This window comes from Asterias amurensis, chromosome 8 (assembly GCF_032118995.1).
Source record: "Asterias amurensis chromosome 8, ASM3211899v1".
NCBI classification, from domain to species: Eukaryota; Metazoa; Echinodermata; class Asteroidea; order Forcipulatida; family Asteriidae; genus Asterias; species Asterias amurensis.
Window position 1 is genome coordinate 23526774 of NC_092655.1, and position 25173 is coordinate 23551946.

A 25173-nucleotide genomic window follows, 5' to 3' on the forward strand; every position below is an offset into this window, starting at 1 on the left:
AAACATAAGAGTATATGTTGAGTAACAATAGAACAATTTTTTGAGTAATTGTTTGTCACGATTTATATGTTAAAAAAATTAATCAAGTGCTTGGGGGGGTTGACTCCGCCTACCCCTTTTGTGACGTAGGAAAAGGAAGACTTTGCCTCGATCAAACATAGACCCCCCCTCGATGCGTAGATAAACACACGTGCAAAAGTACATATAATTCTAAGACGTGAGTTTGTACGCTGCGAAAAAGGTTTTTTTCTGGCATTTTTCCGGCAATGCCGACCAGGTGTATTGCTGCTGGATGCAGCAACACAACTAAAGATGGGGTCAGTCTTCATCTGTTTCCTGCAGATCCCAAGTATAGGCGGTTGTGGGCTGCGAAAGTCAGATTAACTAGAGCAAACTGGTCCGGTCCGACGTCTTTTTCAGCGCTGCAGCGAACACTTGGAGCCGTCGTGCTTCGAATCCGGGATACACAACTCATTGACATGACGAGATGAGCCATTCTTAAACACGACGCCGTCCCAACAATTTTTCTAGCTAGTGGGGTGTCGAAGAAGGTATCTGAAAGACGTGACGAACTCAGAGGAGCATTTGCTAAACGTGGAAAAATCCGGGTAAGTTTGAGCATGGAGGAATAAATTTATTCCTCCATGGTTTGAGGGTATGTTTTTAGCTTTTGCCAAGTGACACGATTTTTTGTTGGTACCGCATGCGATTCACCGTGCGTGCAGGTCCTATGTGACCGTCCGCCCATTATACAGCAGCCATAGTGCGTGCGTGCAGTCTGCTCCGTGGCCGTATTTCTATAATAATACGTACATCTTACAACCCATTTGGTCACTAAAAAGTCGCATAGTTAAATAAAAATAGCAGCAATAGCTTTTGTAAAAACCACTAGGCGTTCAACATGTTCAAGTTTCAATGTACGTATGTGTGTAAAATCGTGTCTGAGGCCGTGTCCGAAACGAAGACTTCGGCTACAGCTACGGCTAGATCGCGCGCGTCTGCTATTCTTCAACACTGGTAGACGCGCTGATCTAGACGTAGCTGTAGCCGAAGTCGTCGTTTCGGACACGGCCTAAATTTGTTTTGATGTGCCATGTTCCCAGACGTAATGTACGGGGGCCCGACTACAAATTTTCTCTCCAAATATCGCGCCTTGAAATACGTCACGAACAGCGCCCTCTCGGGTCGGGGCCTACTCGTAAATTTGTAAATACAATCAAAACTAAGATTTTTAAACCTTAGTTAACTTTTTATTCACATTCCTCTCATAAAAACACATATTTTAGTGACAAAAGCTTTATTTTAAAAAAATACCACTTCCAGGTGACTTTAAACTCTTCTTTGTTGTTGACTTTATATTCCATTTGCGAACTCTTCTCAGAGAGCAATCAACAGATCGCGTTTCCATTAATGCGCAAACTGTACTTTCTCTTATAGAGCAAGGTCTTGACATGGAAACAGTTCACATCGTCACTGATGTAATTGCACTTCGTTACAACACAAACAAGGTTCGAAGATCGACCTTGTGCAATAATGTTCTCTCAGAACTTCGTCTATTCTCTTTAAAGGTCTTCTGACTGATGGCACTCCCGAACAAATAATATGGCAAAGTAGGGAGACCGCCAACATTAGGCAAGATAGCTCAGTTGCTGGAGCGCCGGCACGTCAATCAAGAGATCGCAGGTTAGATTCCTGCTCGAGTCAGTTATTCTTTGTTCAACCCCAAATTAATACTCTTTGAAGTTCTATTAAACAAGAACATTGACAAGCCGTCTTCCAAAACGGATGCTGTAAAAAAAGGCAGAACATTTTTTTTTCATTCAAAATGGCCTCTCTTGTCGGATACGAATAGTGTATAAGGGAAATCATTAATCGTAGATGGTCGTGGTTCGAGTCCCACTGAGGAACACCCGATCGCAGGGAACGGACCCAAGTGCAAGACATGCACAACTTAGACGATGATTATGAAACACATTATAATATTCTCTTGAGCTGTTGCTCTCCGTGCGTTTCGCAACACTGACTTCCTCACATCCTCAATCTCTGGGATGACTTACTTGACATTTCTCCCCACCCGTTAATAATGTAAAGAAGGGCAGCTTATAAGATAGAATAAATAGCAACCTTCTAGAGGTAAATATGAGTAGTGGCTTAAAGGTGCTCCATTTAAAGTGGCTTTACAACCTAACTCGATATGTTGTAACATGCACCCCCTGCGTTAAGTATACATAGGACCTGTTCAAGTTTCAGCTTTTACTTTCTGAATTGCATGTGCCGAGTTTGTATAGTCAAGTTCAGTGAATCTCCACACTATGACTTCATGCACCCTCCTTCAAGGATAACCTGTCGGGCCCCAGTGATTGTGAATTGCACAAATCAAGAGCGGGAATATTTCACTGCGTCAGGTTATCTGCAGTTCTACTACAACACACATTTTTGTTTTTGGCAGTCTGTTACTTGGTGCGCGGAAGCGTGAACATGTTCTAGTACATTTGATGTCATTTTAAGTTTGAAGTCATTGAATATCCAAATTGCTGCCGAATGAATTCTGGTTGATTTTCAAGTATGTTCCGGTTCTAATCTGTCCTCTAGCTACCCAGTAATTTACACACAGAGTAAAAACAACTTAAAGATGGACTATAACGGTACTCCTACATTAAAATCACTATCAGAACTTGTTTATGTTGTGTTCAGCTATCAATTCATTGTTGTGGTCATGTTTTTCTCCAAATAATTTTGCTACAATTTGACCGAAAAAATTTGACCTCGATTCTTCGATTTTGAAATTTCCCGCCCTGTACTGGTTCCCGGCTATTAAACCAACACTGAAATCCAAGCGGATTTGTAAACCAGCGGACGTCATGAACGCGGTCAAAAAATGGTGATGTCATACCCATGAAGCAACGAGAGTAAACAAAGATTACGCCATGTTACTCCGTGTGTTGTGTATGCGTTTTCATCCACACTGTAGGCGTGCGTGTGTGCTACGAAGCTTTTTGTTTCTAATGTATCAGTTATAAATACTGCCGACTATTTGGTTGTTTGTGGATGCACTAGAAGTTTCAAAGTTTGTGTAAGAAGCCTGGATCGATTCCGAAATTTAAACCTCTAAGCATCGAGAGAATTCAGGGGGATCTTCTACCACCAGGCACCAGCCAGTGCTGCTTGTGCATGCTACAACGTCGGCGGGGTCCCTCTGCCGTGGCCCTGGTCGCAAGTGGCCGTGGAACATCAAAAGAATCAAGTGGCATTACAGAAAAGAGAGGGAGAAAAGCCTGGTAAGTACTTGTTAATAATTTTTAAAAATCTACTACTGAGAAACTATCTCCATTATTAATTCAGGCCCAATACATGTACATGTAATTGTAATAAGAAAAATAGTAAACAATCTCTACCCTTTTCATGCAAGGAACAATCATCTTGTTGTCAAATGACACGATGTGCATGCTCTGAATCTGACCCGACTACCATAAAATAGCTACATAGTGTATTGACTCTGTTGAGTGATGAATCCATGTAGCCACCCAAGTGCTTTAGACATGTTTATGCCCTGGTTTACACTTTCTGGCATGTTCATGCTCAACCATGTGTGAACACTATATTAATCCATTTAAAAAGTTGATTGTTACAGTTAACAGTTTATTGGCCTTGCTGACATGTATTTATATTGGTCTATACTGGATTGCTGGCGTTGTTTTTGCCAAAGCTGCCTAAGAATTGTTCGCTTTTTTTTTTTAAGGCACAGCTCAAAAATATGTTCAAACTCCCATCCATATAATTGCCCATCCATGGTCATTCAGAATTTTTCTCTCCTAATTCAGGAATTACCAATTCCAGAGAAGTTTAGTCTGAAGTTTTCCTATAGCTGTGTTTATTGGCTTGGCACGGTTAATTATGGAGTGTTTACTATATTTGCATTTGTAAAATAAGGCCAGTTCTTTTTCAGCACTAGTTTTTTTATTTATTTATTTTTTGTTTTTATATTTTTTTGTACAGAAATAACTCGCAGCTCTACACAACAATGAGAATGCAGGACGAAGACAATGCAGTACGGAGACATGCTAGCCAGAACTAGAAATGGAGACCTAAGATTCTCAATAGCACTTTAGGTAAGTAGTAGGCCTATGCATGCAAATTTTTAGAGGATCAGATGATTTCTTCATTTTTAGTTTTTCAGCTGCCCCTTTGAAAACTGTTCACGGTGGGGGGGGGGGGGGGGGGGGAGGGGATGGGGTGTTGAATCGCAAGAACCCCCCCCACCCCGATCTGTACCTGAACAGTTTTGTACTAGGTGTAGATCTGGGGGAGGGGGGTGGTTGGAGGTCATGTTTTCTATCAGACATAAAGAAAACCTGCCCCCTTGTTTTTGTTGCATGTGGACTCCTTTTGTACTGGTTTTGCGTTAACTCATGTAAGGTTCTTTTCAAAACTACGCCAACTCAAAGAGAGATTGTCAGTACATGGTGTTACGTCAAACCTTCCGAGATTGTATTTCTGCCTTGTAAATTTTCAAGAAATCCCACATAACGATTATTTGGTTTTGTTTTTTATTTTTCATTAAACAGATACGCATAGAATGCATGCACAATGCACTTGTTCATTGTCAGCAGGGTGACAAGACATGAAAACAACTCCATCCGCAGCTGATGTGTAACCCCCGTGTCATTGACATCAACCTTCACCAGCCGGAAAAGGATGCAACAGCTTTTTTTTGGGGGGGGGGGGTGGGGGTTCAAAGGTAGTGGGGTCAACTTTGTTTGAAGAAAGAATGACCTGTGTCCAGTTTCATGGATCTGTTCATCACCAAATTCTGCGCTTATGATCACCGTTCTCTGCTTACGTCCAAACGCTAAATTTCTGAGCTTACTTTGTAAGCGTAGAATGCCTGGTATTCTAAACCAACTATGCACCCATGACCGGCAAAAGCCAAAATTCGCTGGTAACCTGTGAAACGCGCTTGATGTAAGCACAGAATTCCCTGCTTCCGCAAGTGCCGATTCTTTGTTTACAGTATACAGATCCATGAAACTGGGCCCTAGCTTTTTTTTGGTAGGGGGGGGGTCCATGGTAGTAGAATCAACCTTGTTTAAAGAAAGAATGACCTGTGCCCAATTTCATGGATCTGTTCACCACCAAAATGTGCGCTATGGTCATGGTTCTCTGCTTACAGCCAAGGCTAAATTTCTGCACTTACTTTGTAAGCGTAGAATGCCTGGTATAAACCAAGTATGCACCCATGACCCGCAAAAGCCAAAATTTGCTGGTAACCTGTGAAACACGCTTGACGTAAGCACAGAATTTTCTGCTTCCGCAAGTGTCGATTCTTTGTTTACAGTAAGCAGATCCATGAAATTGGGCCCTAGCTTGTACACATTGATGTGGGTTTTTATTTTATTTTTTATATATATATTTTTTTTGGGGGGGGGGGTAACCAGGGTAGTACAATCAACTTTGTTTAAAAACAGAATGACATGGTCTGTACACAATTATTTTATTATATTCTTTTAATGTACAACTTAATTTACAATTTATAAAGAGAACCACAGCTAACTAGGTACATAACATGGCTTAGGTTTTCTTTTTTTGGGGGGAGGGGCGTTGACAGGGTTGTATAGTTAACTTTTTTTGATGACGGAATGTTCAGATGATTTCGCTATCACTAGGCAACCTTTTTTCAATTTTGATATTTTAAACTCAAAAATAAACTCTTGTCGATTGCAAATACATACAGTTTTAGTGTTGTCGTTATTATGGAGGTGTACATGGCTTCTGTTTTTTGTTTTGTTTTTATATTTCTGCTAACCCAGTTGAATGTTGTTACCATGTTAATCATAGTGTATTGTTGACAACAGGGGACAAGTTTATTGCACATAAGTGCTAAATTAATCAATTTGAACCACACACCTAATTTTATAAGCCATAGTAATTTACATTTTGTGTCTTTCGAGGGGTGGGTGGTTCAAATTAAATTAATCAATTTGAACCACCCACCCATCTGAAAGAAACAAAATGAAATAATATACATATACATTTATACGTAAATTATTATGGCTTATCAAATTATTTCTCACTCCCTCCGGATCATTATAACTTGGAAAATTGTTACGACTGAAGACAAATAAACCAAAGCAAAGCTGCCTAATCCGTTGGTGGATACGAAAATCCTTCCACTGTACTGTACACGAGGGTTTGGAAACGTCCTTCGTGTTGCTGCCATCAAACATGATGTCAGTGGCAGCGGTTGAACGGACAAGATAGTCCTAAGCTCACCACTTGCTGATAATCATCATTGCAGTGTTTTCTGTAAAACAAAACAAAAGAATTCATACAAAATTATTAACAAAAGAATTCATACAAAATTATTAACAACAGATTTGTGGTTTGCATGGTGAAGTGTTAATATTGCATATGTGTGTACCTGAATTGCTTTAAAACTATACCCATGCCAGAAGGCAATCATAATCCAAAGTAGCAGTTACATACATGTACATGAGATATTTGTGTAGATGCACATGTGTCAACCACCACGCAGTTACTTGGTGGAGAAAAACAACAACATAGGTTATCTACAATATCAGTTTAAATTGATAATGTATGAATTTTGCCAACAAAGTATAAAACGCAAGACAAAAATTACCCCTCCCCTCACATTTCTACTGCCTAAGTCGGTGCATGTGTTGTTCACATACATGTATTATAACGTGAATGGAGGTAAACAATAAACCTTGTCCATCATGTTCGTTCATGTTTTAATTTAGTCAAGGATAGCCTTCAACTATTTTTGGGAGCAGAAATAAACTGATCAAACGAAGCATCATTCAGTGTAATTCATGAAACGTTTTGTGGCCTTACCAGTCTGTCTTTAGCCGTCGATCATCAGGGTTTGGCTCATCGTCTTCGGCCTGACGATCATCGTCCCCGGGCTGGTTAACTACATGTACTCATAACACGTCTTCGGCTTCTCTCTCGTCCGGTGAGCTCCCCTTATCGCTAGAGCCCTCACTTTCCTCTGAAGTGCCTCCCTGAAATGCCTTTTCCTCATCTATACTGTGGTTTTCCCAAGACCCGCTGCCATCGGACAATTTCGCTGTTTTTTTGTGTCAAAAAAATGCAGCCTATAGTGTCCGATGTTATTCCACATTCAATGTACATGTAAAATGCACGCACACGATCAACCTGACACACTGTGTACAGAGCTTCGGTACGTGGTGTGACGTCACACACTGTGTATGAATGGTTCGTGGGTCACCGGCTTTTGCCGAAACTGAGTTTTCTGGGTCGGAGTACGCCGCGCGAATTTGTGTTTTTTTTTGCATGACGGTAAAGGTTTTATTGAATACTACTAAAATATCAGTCCTTATTTTACATTTCTTGTACAAAAATAGTAGTATTGGCTATATCAATAATCTGTTATAGTCCATCTTTAATTTGTTTTAAAAAGATGGACGTAAACTCCCACTCTCAAAATGCATTTATTTCCCTGCACTGATCTTAAAAGGCAGAAAATTGTAATAAAGTTGTTCGCACGCTGGGAAGGGGCTCTCCGAAGGTTCTAATATTGATGGTTTATGCTATAAAGTCTTCAGGAAAATCAATAACACATCTGACGAAACATTTTCTCTTGATATATGTTTCACCCAACCTATCTGATGACTGAATAACAAGTTGATATAGTGTCCGATTTAATGGTCTCGCAGGCTTCAACTATAGGCTGTTCCTATCTGAGTATTTTATTGGCGAACCACTTCACAAGTTTGAGATTTGTCTTCGATTACTAGCATTGCTCTGTGTCTTTTCGCAGAGACGAGTAAACAAACAACATCAATGTAGATCGTTGAAACATGACATTTGTTTGGAAACGAAACTAAACAAAAAAGTACGATGCAGGGTATAAGTCGATATGCTGACAAAAATGGTGTCACAGTTATTTTTTTTTCTTTCTAATCAACCACTCCTAAGCGATGATGGATTGCACGTATGATATAAAAGCTTACATCTAACTATCACTCAATTAAAAAAACGAGTTCAAAATAAATAAATAAAAGCTCATTTTTTGTCAGCTCAACAAAGTCTGCCCCAATACAGGTGTTGTGCCTCTGAGCAATCAATTATAAGTTCTAAAAATTCACTAGGAAATGAATTACGGGAAACCTTTACAGGTTTATTTTCTTTGAGTTCCCATACTCCCATCAGATCTTATACGTAGAGCCTCTCATCCCACGCGGCAAAGCTTTTCCTCGGGCACTCTTCTTAACAAGTTTCAACCGTTCTTCATGGCAACTTTGCCCAAGATAGAATCTTCGGTTCTCTAACTTGTTTATTCGTCAATCAGCACCGATCTGCTGATAGCGTTCAGGCACTTCCTGTTGGTACCAGACGATTTTCTTATTTTGATTCCTTGATAATTGCATTCGGAGATATAAATCCCCCAGAATATCTGGATTAGATCCCAGACGTCTACGTGGCCCAGACTGCTTATCAGATCAGGCTGAGGCTGAGACGTTAATATCAGATTTTAAGACCCAGCGTTTAATTTATTCCGAAGTAGAGAATTGGTCCCTTGCAACAAATTATTATTCACATTCTATTGCCCAATCGATGGTATCAAATTTTCTGAGAAACAGCGACACCTAAAGGTGCTTTATTTTATCATAGCAGAGCGAACGAGCGCAATTAGTATGAATTTGTTATCTTGACACTCGTATAGATGAATCTAGAGTGAATATTGTGCGAACTGGCGAGATGAAAGATCGGTGATTCATTTTATAGGTTAAAAAGTCGGTTAATCAAAGCTCGTTCCTTTAAGGAACAGAGCTCCATTAGGGGACCAAGTAATGTCTCGTCGCATCAGTGTAGTACTTCATCATAGTGCATTGCCAGTCAATTAAATGTAGTCAGAACAACATTTAAAGGAAGAACTGTCGGGTTTGTTTTTAGAGGATTTTCCCTTCAAGAGAACCACAAGGGTATATAAACACCAAGCTGGCATCAACCAATCTCTCTCATACAAAGATTGGTTCTGTTTATTAATTAACAAATTAGTGCGCTTGTTGTTTTACTTTGTTGTTATACTTTTTTTTTATTATGCTGAGATAGTTTGGGAGAGACCTAAGATGAATCTCACGCCGAACTGAAATTCTCAGGCTTCTTGGTCCCCAACAATTTAGAGTATTTACCAAAAGTACGGTGTACACCTCCCCCCCCCCCCCCTCTTTAAGTTATTTGCCCATGAAAACAATACCTGTATATGGGGATGGGGGTCAGGTTACTTTATGATTTATTTGTACAAACAAATTTAATTCAGCAGAAGAATTATGGTTTCAAGTTACTGATATGAATGGAGATCTTTTATCTAAAAGCGTATCATATGAATTTTGATCTTTGCTCACGCTACTGCGCAGGGGATAGAATATAATCATAAAGCCCCGGTTCATACTTCATGCGAAAGCGAAAAGCGAATTTTGACGTTCACAAAGATATTTTCGCAGCGACTGTTTCGTAGGAGGTGAGCACAAAGTTGCGAATTATTCGTTGCGAATTTGTGACGTTATAATTCGTATCGCATTCGCAGTAAGTATGAATCTGGTTTAACTCTACATGTTGGTTTGCGCAGTCGTCCACCTGTTACGCCCGTAGTCATTCTACGGTAATAAACACATAAGTTTAGCTTTCGTCATATTTAAAGTCTTAAGCGCACGGTTCGTCATCATTATCATTGTCATAGCATCTGCCCATGTCATCCTTGTGCTGAGCAAAAGCCTCTTTCAAACTCGGTTCACACTTCATGTGAATTGCAAAAACAGACTATTGTGTCACAATTTTTTTTTTGCATCGAGTACATTACATTATTTGCATTTGCTTTCAGGTTGTGCATGCAATGGGCAAATAAACAGGGCATTATAAGGCCATGTCAGGCAGGGCAATGTTTTCAGGCAACTTTATGGGCAACCAACTGCACAGCATGCAAAAAGGGAACACTTCGGTAGCACAAGGGACATTATTTAAGCTGCAACTTACTATCCACAGGAACATCATGAGAACACTGAAATATGAATAAGTTTTCTAAAGTGGAGATTGCCTGGAACTTGTTGCCTGTTAATTGCCTTGTGTCGGGCTCCGTGCATATAGACACGTTTTCATTGCGCGGAAGTTTCTGCATCAGTTGTATTGTTGCAATCTGCAAGATGGGATCCCTCTTGCGTTGGCTAGACGTGTGTGTGAACCGTGCATGTAGTTAAAATAACACGTCACCTTGGATCGGTCGAGTTGGTCGTTGAAAAGCGTTTGAAAACCGTTTGTTATTAAATGCGCATGGTTAGATAGATAATTTGAAAGTAGAATAGAATGATCTACACAAACATCCCTTGAAATTGTACGGTTTCCTTTTACGTCGCGACTCAATTTTTCCCCCGATAAAATGGCCGACCGTGTTAGTTCAAGACGTATACGGAAAAGCATACAAGTTCGAGGCATGTTTGTGTGGATCATTATATTCTACTTTTAAACATCTTTCCAATCATGTGCATTTTATAACAAACGGTTTCAAACGCTTTTCAAAGAACAGCTCGACCGATCCGAAGCAACACTTATAGATGGCTGAAACGTACGCGTCACACGCCTTGCGTAGATGAGTCTGTCGTAACATTTTGTACCATGTTTTAATACACCCTTCTTAAAAAGAAAAAGAATATATATTTTTAGATATGCCATCAAGATTATTATAATCAGAACTGAATGTGTACATAAAATGTACGTTTCTTCTACGTCCGTCACAAAATGAAAAAAACAAACATTGTTAGATAACTAAGATCATTCCAACGCGAGCTCGTAATAAGGTGATTGTTGTTAAGGTTATTGGTAATTCTATTTGTATATAGTAAGCTTGTGATTACTGAATTCAGTAAATCTTGTATTAAATGACGTCAAGAAACCTGCCCTTTCTCCTTTAACAAGATCATGGATCTACAACTTCAATAAGATCCAACCTTACAATTCTATTTGCACAGCTTTTACTGCAATCCGCTTGGATTTGGGATTTGGCAGTTTTTTTAGGACTGGGTTAATTGGTAAGACGAGCCTTGATTCAGCCTTACGCAAACTAATCTTGTGAACTAAATTAAAACAAATCAATTAATGCTAGGCTTTGTGCGAGGTCTAATCAGTCCCCAGACGTGATCCGACTGACGTATTTTTAAAGGGGTGAAGTAGACTTTCGACAAATTTGTGTCACTTTCAAAAACTCTCAGACTTGCACTGCAAACAAACTGGTGATTCTAGCTGTTGTCCAATATTGGTTCTATACATTAAAGGCAATGGACACCTTTGGAAATTGTCAAAGACCAGTACTTTCACTTGGTGTATCCAACGCATAAAATAACAAACCTGAAAAAATGTTCGCTTTTAAGCGAACATTTTTTTTAAATTGGTCATCGAATATGCAAGAAAGTAATGACACCCCTGTTGCACAGATGTGTGTGCTTTAAAATGTCCGAGGAAGGCTTTAGGCCTCAAGTCTTCCTCACATTTAAATGTGCGAAATTACTTCTGTCTCAAAAACTACGTTAAGAGGGAGCCGTTTCTCACAATGTTTTATGCTATATAGCTCTTCGGTGCTCGTAAACGTGTCCAGTACCTTTAACCCGTTGAGGTTTATTACATGGTGTTTTAAAAGCGCTTTCCTAAAATAAACGTACTCTGGTGTTAAATTACTGATCTACAGGAGGAGAAATTACTTTTCCCACGCACCACTTTGTGTTTATGTTTTTACAGTAAAGCTGCTTAAAGGAACACGTTGCCTTGGATCGGACGAGTTGGTCAAAACAAAAGCGTTTGTAACCGTTTTTTATAAAATGCATATGGTTGGAAAGATGTTATAAAAGTAGAATACAATGATCCACACAAGTTTGCCTCGAAATTGCGTGGTTTTCCTTCTACTGTGCGAACTAACATGGTCGGCCATTTATGGGAGTCAAATTTTGACCCCCATAAATGGCCGACGTGTTAGTCGACGAGGTAAAAGGAAAACCACGCAATTTCGAGGCATGTTTGTGTGGATCATTGTATTCTACTTTTACAACATCTTTCTACCCATATGCATTTTATAAAAAACGGTTACAAACGCTTTTCAAAGACCAACTCGACCGATCCAAGGCAACGTGTTCCTTTAAAGGGTATACATTCCTCCAACCGTATGCAAATGTTGTCGTCGCAAAGACGAAAACAAAGTAGATGAACAGGGGCGAGAAATGGAACACCATACAGCAATTGCCACGATTAAACGTCTCGAAATTCAACAGCACTGTTAAAGGTGTGATGTACAGGTTGAAATTATATCAAGTAACAATATACACCTGTCTGTGTAGTTTTACGCGACACCAGGGTCAGTTGACGCGAAGTTTGTGCCCAGGTAGAGCCTGACCCATTCCGAGTCAAGCTGACCAGGAAACCGGTTTTGATTTTTGATTTTATTTTTAGATTTCCACATGGGATCTGCGTCAGTTTTGACACATATCTGGGTCATTTTTATACCCATAAATGGATGGTGTCCATTAGGGCCCAGAATTCGGGTAATTTCTGAGTTATTTCGAACAGTGTATAACTAGTATTTTTTTTATTAAAAAAATTAAGGCTCGTTATGAATGCCCTCGCAATAAAGTAAGAGTTGGGTAGGTTGACGGTAATGAAACAAAACAGTCAGGTTCCATCTTCTTAAATGCAGTGTTAAGATAAGTTTATCATTTTTCGATTTCAGTTTACATTCATGCAATGAAAATAGACATGGCCTGACCCCATGCTGACCCCACCAGAGTCTGTTCATGTATTTTTATGCACATAAAATGGACATAAATTGATAATTGCCTGACCCTACGTGTCTTTCCATATGTTTTCATTCAAAGAAAGTAGACATATATTGCTAATGGTCTGACATGTTGACCCGAGCACCAGAGTCTTTTCTCTGAGGGTAGATGACGTCACAACACACCCATTCAAGTATGATTAGTGTCACAAAGGTGTACTCAGGTGGAACGGGAGTGAAAGGAAAGGAGGAGTAGACAGACAGTAGATGCAGAAGGTGGACAAAATGAACAGTTTAGACGATTTCAGCCACATTGTGTATAACAAAATATATATTCAAAAAATAGTTTATGGCCTGACGTTTCTAACCTTGCAGAGTTTGTTTCGAAGGCTAAATGGCAACAAAACACACATGAACAGGTAATGAAGCAGTCAAGTGTACATACATGAATAGAGCGAGAGATAGAGTCGGAAAGCATACAGCAAAAGCATAGGTCATGTTAGTTGTAAGCAGTTTGCAACAGCTAATTCTAATGTTCCCAAAATATATATTCATACAAACAACTACACAGGCCTCCGGATGTCTTTTTTTAGTGCGGAACTGTGGTTCAAAACGTCAGAATATGATTGTTCAATCAAGCGGGAGAATACTTCCACAATTATTGACCGTATGTTACCATGGCAATGTCCGTTCTAAATTTTGTGTTTTGTCAATGTCTAGGGTGCATCTTCAAACTTAACATGCAACCGTTTTGGAGATTGTCAGATATTGCTGGCTGTATTGCATTTTTTAGATTGCAATCTTATATGCAATCAGTCGCCCTCTGTAATCTGTATACAACTGAGAGTCAAGGTTAAATTAGTTTAATTTCTCTTATAAAATTCAAAATAATTGAATCATCAACAAGAACAGGAGAATCGTCAGTGAGATTCCATTTACTATGCACTATATTTATTCTCAGTGACTTTTGCGTAGTAGAATTTCATTATGTTTTACTAAAATGTATAATTGTATCGGGCATTATTAGATAACGGCATTGCAGAAATGCAGCAAGGGGTAATTGAGTTCACTCATGTTGCACTATCCCTATGTTTTAAAACCATCCGAACTGAAAATAAGGATTTCAGAAGAAAATACAACAATTGGCCAGTGTTGCTCGTTTGTTATACTGTCATTATGAATATTACTGTTTGTATTACCATAGTTTATAATTTAACATTCAAATTTTGTGGTCAATGGGCCAAAGCACATTACAATTGTGTAAAACAATAATTGTTAAAATAAATTTATTTTTCTGTTTTTTACTTTTGTCAAAATTGTGGTCAAGGTTTTCCCGTTTCCTTCAAACAAACCTATATCGGTAGTTACGTAATGTGAACGTGAAAGACTTGATCAGAGGTCATATAACTAGAGGTCATATAACTAGAGGTCATATAACTACAGGTCATATAACTATACAGGTCATATAACTAGAGGTCATATAACTAGAGGTCATATAACTAGTTAGCCTGGAAAGTATTTCGGCACTAGTCGTGTCTACTTGATAAAAACACGCGTAGAACATGACTTTAACAAATTCATTACGGACATGCAAGGTTGTGACGTAATTGTAAACCTGATTTGTAGAGAGTACGAGGATTGTTGGAAAATCGTGACCTTGAGACTGAGGGGTCATACAAAAAAAGATTGCCAATTTAAAAGCTTTATTATGCAAGGCAGAATCCACGTTGGATCAATTAAGGATGCTTGGAGTCGCCTGACGATAGAGAAAGAATACCTAGCCTAATCCAAGGTTACTTGGAGAAACCTGTCTCCACGGCTCATCAAAGCAGTAGAAATCGTTCTTAGTGTACGCGCGTGGAATGTCTCACATGTAGGGGGATGGTTTAACGGGTTACTTCAGATTTTTGTTACATCATGAAGACACGTGTGAAGAACTGTTTTCCAATGCATTTTGTAGCATGCTTTGACTTACTAAGAAATTGTGTACGTGTCTAAACTACAGATAATAAAAAACGAGTATTATGTGGCGCACGTATCCACCAAGAAGGTGCTCAAGGCGCCGAAACAAAAAGAAACACTTTAAGATGATAGTTATGTGTGCACAAGAACACGTAGGATGCGCGTCATATGTGTAAAAGTCCCCGGGCTAGTGTAAGGCTACCTGATGATATGGTTTCGGATGCCGATTGGTTTGTTAAAGTTGAGTATACAAGTAAATGGGGATTAACAGGCGTCTGTTTCGTAACTGCGAAACGTGTTTGCTTTCATTTTGAGCTGCACTGTATGTTTTTGAGGAATTTGGCGTGAATCTAGATCACATGGATGAAAAATAATAACAATTTATCGAATTTATAATGCGGTCTCTCCAGGACCAGCCTGTTTGAGGGTACATTCTAACCGTTAAAAAGCCTTAAGAAAATTACACAGAAACAGTTTTAAAAAAAGTACGCCAATGAAAAGGTATGGGTTTTCTGTAGGATAAGCGATTGTGTGATACTGCATGTCTTCTGTCAATGGCGCGACGCAAGCCTTTGGAAACAAATGCCCATGTTTTGTATACAACCATAGATTGGTGGAGCCGTGTGAGTCAGAGAGAGTTTCCGTCCCCAAGGTCAAATTAGGTTGTATAAAGCACTCACTTTTCAGTAAATATAGTCCTTTAAGAAAGTGGGGAAACAAATTATCTCACGTAAATAAAAGTGTTAAATCATGCCATACTCTTTCAGAGCGAAGTTTAAAACATGAACTTGTGCGCCAGTCTGATCAAATTTCAAGAATGAAAAAAATAACGAAAAATTAATGAAAGAAACAAAATGTACAGACCCACATTTGTGACGTCACTGAGTGTTTTAGGTGACAAAATTGGCACAGGAAGGGCATAAAACACAATGGCATTGAACACTTGTCTGTTGTGAGGTTAGAGACTTGTTATTTGTTCCAGTTTTATATTGTCTCTGTATGTCGGCAGTGAGTGCAACACAAAACTGAGTTTTAACTTCAAGCTTCTTTTAAAGACACTTAACACTATCAGTAATTAATCAAAATACTTTTTACCATAAAAACTTACTTGGTAACGAGCAATAGGGAGTTGTTAATAGGAGAAAACATTGTAAAACAGCTCCCTCCGAAGTAACGTTGTTTTCGAGAATGAAGTAATTTTCCACTTAAATATTTCAATTTGATTTTGAGACCTCAGAATTGGATTTTGAGGCCCGAAAACCAAGCATCTGAAAGCACACAACTTTGTGTGACAATTGTGTTTTTTCCTCCATTATTTTCTCGCAACTTTGACGAACAATGAGTTCAAATTTTCACAGTGCTTTTTTCATGCATATGTTGAGATACAATAAGTGAGACGACTGGTCTTTGACAATTACCGACAAAATCCAGTGTCTTTAAAGGCAGTGGACACTGTTGGTAATTATCAAAGACCAGTCTTCTCACTTGGTGTATCTCAACATATGCATAAAATAACAAACCTGTGAAAGTTTTGGTTCAAATGGTTGTCGAAGTTGTGTGCTTTTAGATGGTTGATTTCGAGACCTCAACTTCTAAATCTGAGCTCTTGAAATGAAATTCGTGGAAAATTACTTCTTTGTTGAAAACTACGTCACTTCAGAGTGAGCTGTATCTCACAATGTTTTATACTATCAACAGCTTCCCATTACTCGTTACCAAGGAAGGTTTTGTGCTAATAATTTATTTTGAGTAAAATAGTGTCCACTGCCTTTAAAGGGAAGATATACGTTTGATAATCAACTCTTAAAAATAATGGAAATAACAATTGTTTTGTTTATAGAAGCATGTACAGCAACGTTTGATAGTCTAAAGCATGTTGTGAAACATGTTACTTCAAAGTAAAAAGATAAAAAATTTGATTCCCGAAAAATTGCATCTGTGACGCGTTACCGCGTAGCGCTTCTCAGTTGCAGGTACAGAATATTCACTTTCCGGATTTTCACCGAGATCTCCAAAAAAGCAACCACCTTTCGAAATGAAATTTTCTGATGATAGTTTAATTGTGTAGGCCTACATCTATATTTCCAAAAACTCATTTGCCATAGGCCTAACTGGTTGACAATGTATTTAGTCCTTCCTAAATCGCAATTCGTTTCCGTAGACATGTTAATGGTTTTGTGTAAAGTGGAGCCACACAGGAGTAATAGAAGCAGATGTAATTTACGAGGGAAATTATCAATTTACATTATGATAAATAGACTGAATGGGTATCAATATCATTAATAACGACAGACATGCAGACAATATACATAAATACGAGGTTAAAGCAGTTTAAAATCATAAATTGTACTCCATATGCTGTCTGAAGTACAAACGACTAACAAACGACTCGTACGTCCTTCAGCGATAAACGATCATTGCATATTAGCAACCTGGTGATTATGACGAGCAATTTGAAATGCCCATGGCGATCAGATTGGTGGTGTTTTGCCTCGCTTACAACCTCTGGGACCCAGGTTCGAATCCCATCGGGGGCACTATGTGGATTGGGTTTTCAATCCCTACTTGACTGCGTGGGTTGTCCATGGAATTATTCCCTTGGGGTCTTCCTCACACGTCTTAAACGTACATCTTGGCTCTAATAAAAGCGTTGCGAGTATATCCAAATCCAAACCTAAATCCAACTTGTCACTTTTTTTTAAACATTGTGTAATCTTTTTCTTCTTTTTGAATTGTGAGAGCTCTGTATATTTGCCAGTAAGTCAAACCTTGGTCGCCATGGATTTTTTTGTTTAAAGAATAAACATAATGAACAAAAAAAGGTTTCAGTTCTTTTGGTTTCCTCAACTTTTCGATTCATGCAATAAAAGCTTCGTTATCACAACCATAGCCATAAATAATATCGGTGGTGTATAGTTACATGCATTTTCACCTGAGCTGGACTGTTTTGACACTTGTTATTACCCAACATGTATTATGATATCCCATTTCTCCCGATGACAATAGGAAATAGTAACGAACATTATTGTTCAATCTATTGTCGACTATTGAAGGGCGGTAACTGTATTATGATTGTTTGATCAGGCATTCCCGTTACACCATACAGTGAGGCCTTAACCTTTCACAGTGCCAAAGTTTAATACCTTTCCCTTTCATAACATATGATGTGTATGGGTCATAACCAAAATTAGTATATGACGACGGGTGGAAAAGTCCGAGTCGCGGTTAGGGAATAACTTGATTTTTCGGGGGAATAAATCTCGTGTCATAAGGAAGGCTAAGGTCGGTGTTGTCTTGCGGCATCGGAAAGGTTGCTGGCGGTGCCGCTACACTCTTATGTTAAGAGGATTGTCCGAGAGGAAGTACAGTTACACCAGACATATTTTACACAGTTGAAGGGACACATGTTTATGCACATAAACTTGATCACACTGGGTAAGTTTAATACAGCTATAAAGAAAGCTCTTTCTCTTCACCAAGGTACTGTCATTTTCGATTAGAGATACAGTGTGTAGGCAAAGCGGCTCACTCGCGTGAAAGTAGATCTTTCAATTTGTTTTAATTAAAGACACGGGCTTACATCGTGATAGTGCAACATTTCATGGAGAGCCGAATAATCAAATCCAATTTGTCGGATATCAATTAAGGAGCAAGGCGTACCAGCCGAAAGGGAAAATTGGCTAAGATGTGTGAGAGGCCATGATTCTTTAGGTAGAGACAATGAGTTAACAACCCGCGCAATTAGCAATGATTGTGATCATCGATTTACTAGACATGGTGGGTATTCGGTTTAGCGAATTAGAAATTGATGGACATGTAAATTGGCATTGATACGAACAACCTTTTTCTGTTTAGTGCACTGTGATGTTTAGTGCGATTTAAACATTACTGGATAGAGAACTGACTGGGGCTGGTTTATAACTGGGTCGCGGTGTGAGTTAGAGCTAGGGCCGCAGTTATTTATGTATGAATATTCTTTGAAGACACTGGACACTACTGGTAATTGTCAAAGACATTCCCACTTTGTGTATATCAACATATGCATACAATAACAAACTTGTGAACTTTTGGAATCAGTTGTTCATCGAAGTTTATAAATTTCAGATGTGTGCTTTCAGATGCACACTAACAGAACTCAGGCCTAAAGTGTGTTATTGTCTGAGTGAGAAATTACCTCTTTCTCAATAACTACGTTACTTCAGAGGGAGCCGTTTCTCACAATATTTTGTGCCAACAACAGCTCTCCATTTCTCGCTACCAAGTAAGAGTTTATGCTAGCAATTATTTTGATGGTTAAAGGCAGTGGACACTATTGGTAGTTACTCAAAATAATTATTACCTTAAAACCTCACATGGTAACGAGTAATGGGGAGAGGTTGATAGTATAAAGCACTGTGAGAAAGGGCTCCCTCTACAGTGACGTAGTTTTCGAGAAAGAAGTAATTTTCCACGAATTTGATTTCGAGACCTCAAGTTTAAAATTTGAGGTCTCGAAATCAAGCATCTAAACGCACACGCATCTAAATAGTTATCTCGCAACTCCGACGACCAATCGAGCTCAAATTTTCACAGGTTTGTTATTTTATGCATTTGTTGAGATACACCAAGTGAGAAGACTGGTCTTTGACAATTACGAATAGTGTCCAGTGCATTTATCATTACGACATAGCAACAACCCATAATAACACGTGACCCTGACCCTAACCCATAATAACTTACTAAACTTACTTCAGATTGTTCGATCGAGCGGAATGGACATTTACACAATCAGATTAAGTTGACCCAAATCTGTGTCAAGTATTTATCCTTGCACGACTTGATTTAAGACCACGACTTGACTAATCTTAAACAAGAAGTAAGTTTTACTTTATTTTTATTTATTTATTCAATGGTTTATTGAAAATCTATTCAATTCGCTGCCAGCAGCAGAATTACATGAACAGTTACATAGTTCAAAATTTGGAGTACAACCTTACATTACTATTTAAAATTGCCTAAATCTTACACAGAAAAACTGAGAGGGAGAAGTACTGTACACTCCTATAGGGAGGAGAACAGTAATTTTAAAATTAATAAATTAAACATATGAGTAAAACGTTACAATCAAATTAATGCGCTGAACGTTTATTCGAAAGTGACTGTTCATTGTTAAACGAAATTTTTTGTTTTCAGTTTCCCATCTAATCTTTTTAGAAAATATTTAATAATTATTTGATGAGTACAGTTGAAGCACTTGTGAAACTTACGTATGCAAATGTATGATATATAGATGTTCTTAATGATATTTATAACATCGCAATATCAACATGCCTTACAATAGTACCCGTCTTTAACAACCTTCACATCCTAGGAAGTATGTCACGCCTTGACTTCAATCAAGGCCTCCGTCTACTGCGATCATTCTTTAAAGCCAGAAAAAAACTGTCAGCAACCTTAAACTTCTTCAAAAAGTCAGGTTGCAGACAGTATGTTGTCCCGACTCAAGTGGTCGTGCCGAGTATGCATACAATAAACAGGTTTAAAACAATAAAATAATCTTGAACGGCACTTATTAACGCTTCACACAACAATCCAAAAGCGCTTTACACAAATTAATGAGTAATTTCAGAATCGATGTGAAGTTATTTTTATGTTTGAATTGAAAGTAAAAGTTTTGATGAAATAACTTTTTGTGTTACTGTGCGTCATTCCAGAAAGGGTAAGGTTAACCTTTGGTATTAAATTACTCAGAAAAAAATAATAACCGTAAAACTTACTTGGCCAGAAGCACTGCTGTTGATAATTTTTTTAATTTGAGAAACGATTCCCTCCTATGGAGTGTGGTTTTGGAGAGAGAGATTTCAACTTGAAAACAATTCGGCATAAATCGTTTCTCAGATTGTTTTTTTTTCCAATCACAGATCATTCTCGAAGCGTTGAAATAACCACTCAATTTTCTTGTCAGTGATACCTCAAAAAGCTTCCACAATTTGAAACGAAACTTTCACGCATTAGTTTCTTGTAAACATTTGTATAGGAATAAAAACAATAGAACTGTTTCAAAAACCAAATGATTGTACACTTTGCCTTTAAAGGTCTTACTAAAAAATATTGAATTTTGCACAAATCTCACTGAATCTTCGCAGCCATTCCCTTAGCGCAGTACATGGGCGTACACCTGTATAACACGTTTAAGGGCCGTCAAGACTCTGTCAAATTGAGACGATTTCTTCTTGACACACCCGAGTGCATCTCAAACTGTCGGGCCAGGAACGGCAATCAAGTTATGATCCACAGTCTACGATAATTCGACTTGGCTCTTGGGTGAAGACGTGCGTGAATAATGACACAGCAGTACTCACGGTGGGACCATCTTATCAGACAGTCTCGGCAAACTGAAGATGCTATTTTTATTATTTTTTTTCAACATCGGAAGAGGTTACAGGAATTCAAATGTTGAGAGCAAATCACACAAAGTACATCGAATAGTAAATGATGTATGTGTGTCATTAGTGTTAATCACAATTTGGAATGATTAAAGATCTTTGTGAACTCCTTGTTTCTGCTAATGTATGCGTAAAATGCACCTAATTATTTTGCCCAACCTGTTAATGACAATGGATACGAAATTCCATTTTATACTTGATCCCTTAACGGAGGGCCACACCCATATCAAGTCCTTTTAAGATTGACTAGCTAACGATTACAAAACTCTTATCAAACACACACAACGCGGAGCACACAGCCTATTGTTTGGTTACTCTGTGGACATTACTTTGTTTTGAGCACTTCAGTAAAAACATATTCATCTACACTGTGTAAACAATACTATGTGGGCAAGTAAGTACACATAGTGTTTATTTTCCCTACACTTTGTGGACCTATTATGTTACAAGGTCCACACTACGTATATGGCGCTTAAATGTGGTGTCCTTGCATTGCCATTGGTGACGACCATCCCAAAAAGTGCAATTTGTAATGATGTATATTGCACCATATTGCTCACAACATCTTCTAAGAAAAACAGATTTGTTTTTCGAACTTTCTGTCTGAAATTAATCAAAGTGTATCCCCCATAAAGATAAGTTTTTTTTTAAACAAAGGTCGTGGACATAGTATGTGTACACATAAAGAACAAAGCTTGTTGATGGATCACTTTAATGTAAGAATTTAATTTGTGTTCTGCGACGAACGGTGCATGAGGCTTAAAGGAACACGTTGCCTTGGATCGGTCGAGTTGGTCTTTTAAAACCGTTTGTTATAAAATCGTTATGGTTACATAGATGTTGTAAAAGTAGAATACAATGATCTACACAAATATGCATCAAAATTGCGTGGTTTTCGTTTTACCTCGTCGACAAACACGGTCGGCCATTTATGGGAGTCAAAGTTTTGACTCCCATAAATGGCCGACCGTGTTTGTTCGCAACGTAAAATGAAAACCGTGCAATTTTGAGTGATACTTGTGTGGATCATTATATTCTACTTTTAAAACATCTTTCTAACCATATGCATTTCATAACAAACGGTTTCAAACGCTTTTCATGGACCAACTCGTCCGATTCAAGGCAACGTGTTCCTTTAAGTTGACACTACACGTTACACCACCAACACAAACCGCCATACGAACGAATTATACAAAGTTCTGTTTGTAAAAAACTCAAGTATTAAATTACAAACAAACAGCGCGCGTTGTCTTCTCAGCGGCCCTATCAATCACCACGCCACGTAAACGTATTAGAAAGTGAGAAGAAACTAATTAGATAGTGAGAAGACATCGACTAGAATTATTGTCTTATCAAAGTGTAGCCTGTGAAATAATTAACAAAACTTTACAGATAATTAACGTGTTTACTGATGTCGAGATACCCGACTCGTTCACATGGTAGCTTTTGTGGAGGGGGGGGGGGCTGATACCTTATAGCTGCATGATGATACCTAATACAAGGACTTCGTGATATCAAGTAAGATTTTTGGCGGGATTTTCCTCTCATGAAGCTCAAAAGGTGCGAACCTTATTATACCAGACATTATAAAACGGTGGTCATATAGTCATGCGTGTATAAAATGAGCATGGGGAGCTTAAAGGAACACGTTGCCTTGGATCGGTCGAGTTAGTCTTTGAAAAGCGTCCGTAACCGTTTGTTATAAAATGCAAATGATTAGAAAGATATTTTAAAAGTAGAATATAATGATCTACACAAGTATCACTCGAAATTGCGTGGTTTTCCTGTTACCTCGTTGACAAACACGGTCGGCCATTTATGGGAGTCAAACTTTTGACTCCCATAAATGGCCGACCGTGTTAGTTCGCAGAGTAAAAGGAAAACCACGCACTTTCGAGGCAAATGTGTGTGGATCATTGTATCCTACTTTTAAAACACCTTTCTACCCATATGCATTTTATAACAAACGGTTACAAATGCTTTTCTAGGACCAACTCGACCGATCCAAGGCAACGTGTTCCTTTAATCTTAACGCCGCCCAGAACAATATTCCAACCATAGTCTCTTCTTTCGCTGCTAATCTGATGTATGCAAAAAGATATTGCTTACTTTTCATTATGAACGGTTGGAGTCTAAGGCCCATATAGCACTTTCATGTTAAGTGTTACTTATGAAGTATTGAGCTGAGAACAAAATAGGTAAGTACGATGGATGGACTCGAAATACTATGTGGACGTACACAAGTCCACACAGAGTGTTTTTCAGTACTGAGGATTATTGTTTAAGTGCACGGAACCAATGAATGTCCACAGAGTGCATGCAACACTGAGCTAGTCACCTTCATACTCAAACAAAAATTGTTTGACAGGCTCAGACCATAATTTGAAGTTGAGTTGCAAAGGCCTCAAGAATAATTGTAAAAGCATGAAAACTCCCACCTAAAGAGTCACAAAGTGAAGATTTACCATCAGTTCAAAAAAATAAAGTCATATCTTGCATGTTTAGTTTAGGTAGTTATACATTTCTAATTGTTCTTATCATTTATGTCAATCTGTTGTGTTTTAAGGCAACCTACAGACTAAATAAAGATGCAAAATTAAATAAATCTCCAGATCGATGCTTCTCAACAAAAATGGTTCGAAAGGTCACAGCAAAAGTGACAGCACATAATATTCCTCTGGGCGACTGCTTACAGCATAAAGACTGAAATGAAAATCTTTCCTGAATGACGAAGCACTCTAAACAGCTAGAAGTGACAAAGCCAACGTTCTGACACCCTCTCTCTCTCACATTTGATTCATCTCAAGTCATCCATTTTAATACCTGAAATCTGTTTATACATCGCCCAAAGTTGAGATTCGTCTCAGACGGTGTCAAACATAGCGAAAGACCAGAAGGGCACACGGAAAAGGAAATCACCAGAATATTTGCGCCAAGATCGCGTGGGTGAAAAGGATATAGCGTCTTCAAAGGGATCTCCCTGCGGTATTTTTTCCATTTGGACAGTTTTGCTATTAAAAAGGAAACAAATTGGGAACCTTTTGACGTGAAAAATGATCGATTGAAGTTTGATTTTTGATATTGCAATTTGAAAAAGAAACGGCCGGCTACGCTTGAAGGTGATGTGAGGCCATGTGGGAGTCAGAGAGTGGTGTATCATGTAATGCAATGGTTTTGCACCCCTTTGTAGTGCAATGTGATTAATGCCAGTAAATGTTTGCATGGTTTTATATACTGTATACAACAAAGGTGCATGCGTGAACCAGAAACACTGGGGTACCAGAACACGGAACCATACGCCTTAAGGTCCCACCTATTTTATGATTAAGATTCTGCTCAACTGGTATGACTGGAACCCGATCCCATACCATGCTGATCAGAAAAGCCCGGTGCCCTTTAACCGCCGGCCATGACACATACAACAGTTACAAGGAGGGCTTCGAACCTACGACATTTGCCGTGTGTTCCAATATGATAACTTACTGATCATAAGGTTAAAAAAAAAAGCTAAATGCTCGTCCACTTTAACTTATTCACGAAATCTTTATCACAACAAATGCCCAAACTAATAAAACAAAGAAAACATTAACAACAATTTTTAACAATTGTGATAGTCGACCTTAGTTTAATTTATTTGCCGTTTATTAAATAAGTGTATTAAATGACAATGGACACTATTGGTAAACGTCAAAGACCAATCTCCTCACTTGGTGTATCTCAACATATGCATAAAATAACAAACCTGTGAAAATTTGAGCTCGATTGGTCGTCGGAGTTGCAAGGTAACTATGAAAGAAAAAACACCTTTGTAACACGAAGTTGTGTGCTTTCAGATGCTTGATTTCGAGACCTCAAATTCTAAACCTTAAGGTCTCGAAATGAAATTCGTGAAAAATTACTTCTTTCTCGAAAACGTCACGTCAGAGGGAGCCGTTTCTCACAATGTTTAATCAAAGAGCTTGGACCAGCTCTATGGTTTAATACAATCAA

General features: G+C 38.5%; 1 long non-coding RNA gene across 1 annotated transcript; it reads left to right on the plus strand.

Moving 5' to 3' along the window:
- The first annotated feature begins 2636 nt into the window (after positions 1-2636).
- Positions 2637-5726, plus strand: LOC139941167 (uncharacterized). Its single transcript, XR_011786548.1, has 3 exons — positions 2637-3278; positions 3997-4109; positions 4566-5726. It is a non-coding gene; the product is annotated as an uncharacterized lncRNA (long non-coding RNA).
- The last annotated feature ends 19447 nt before the right edge of the window (positions 5727-25173 follow it).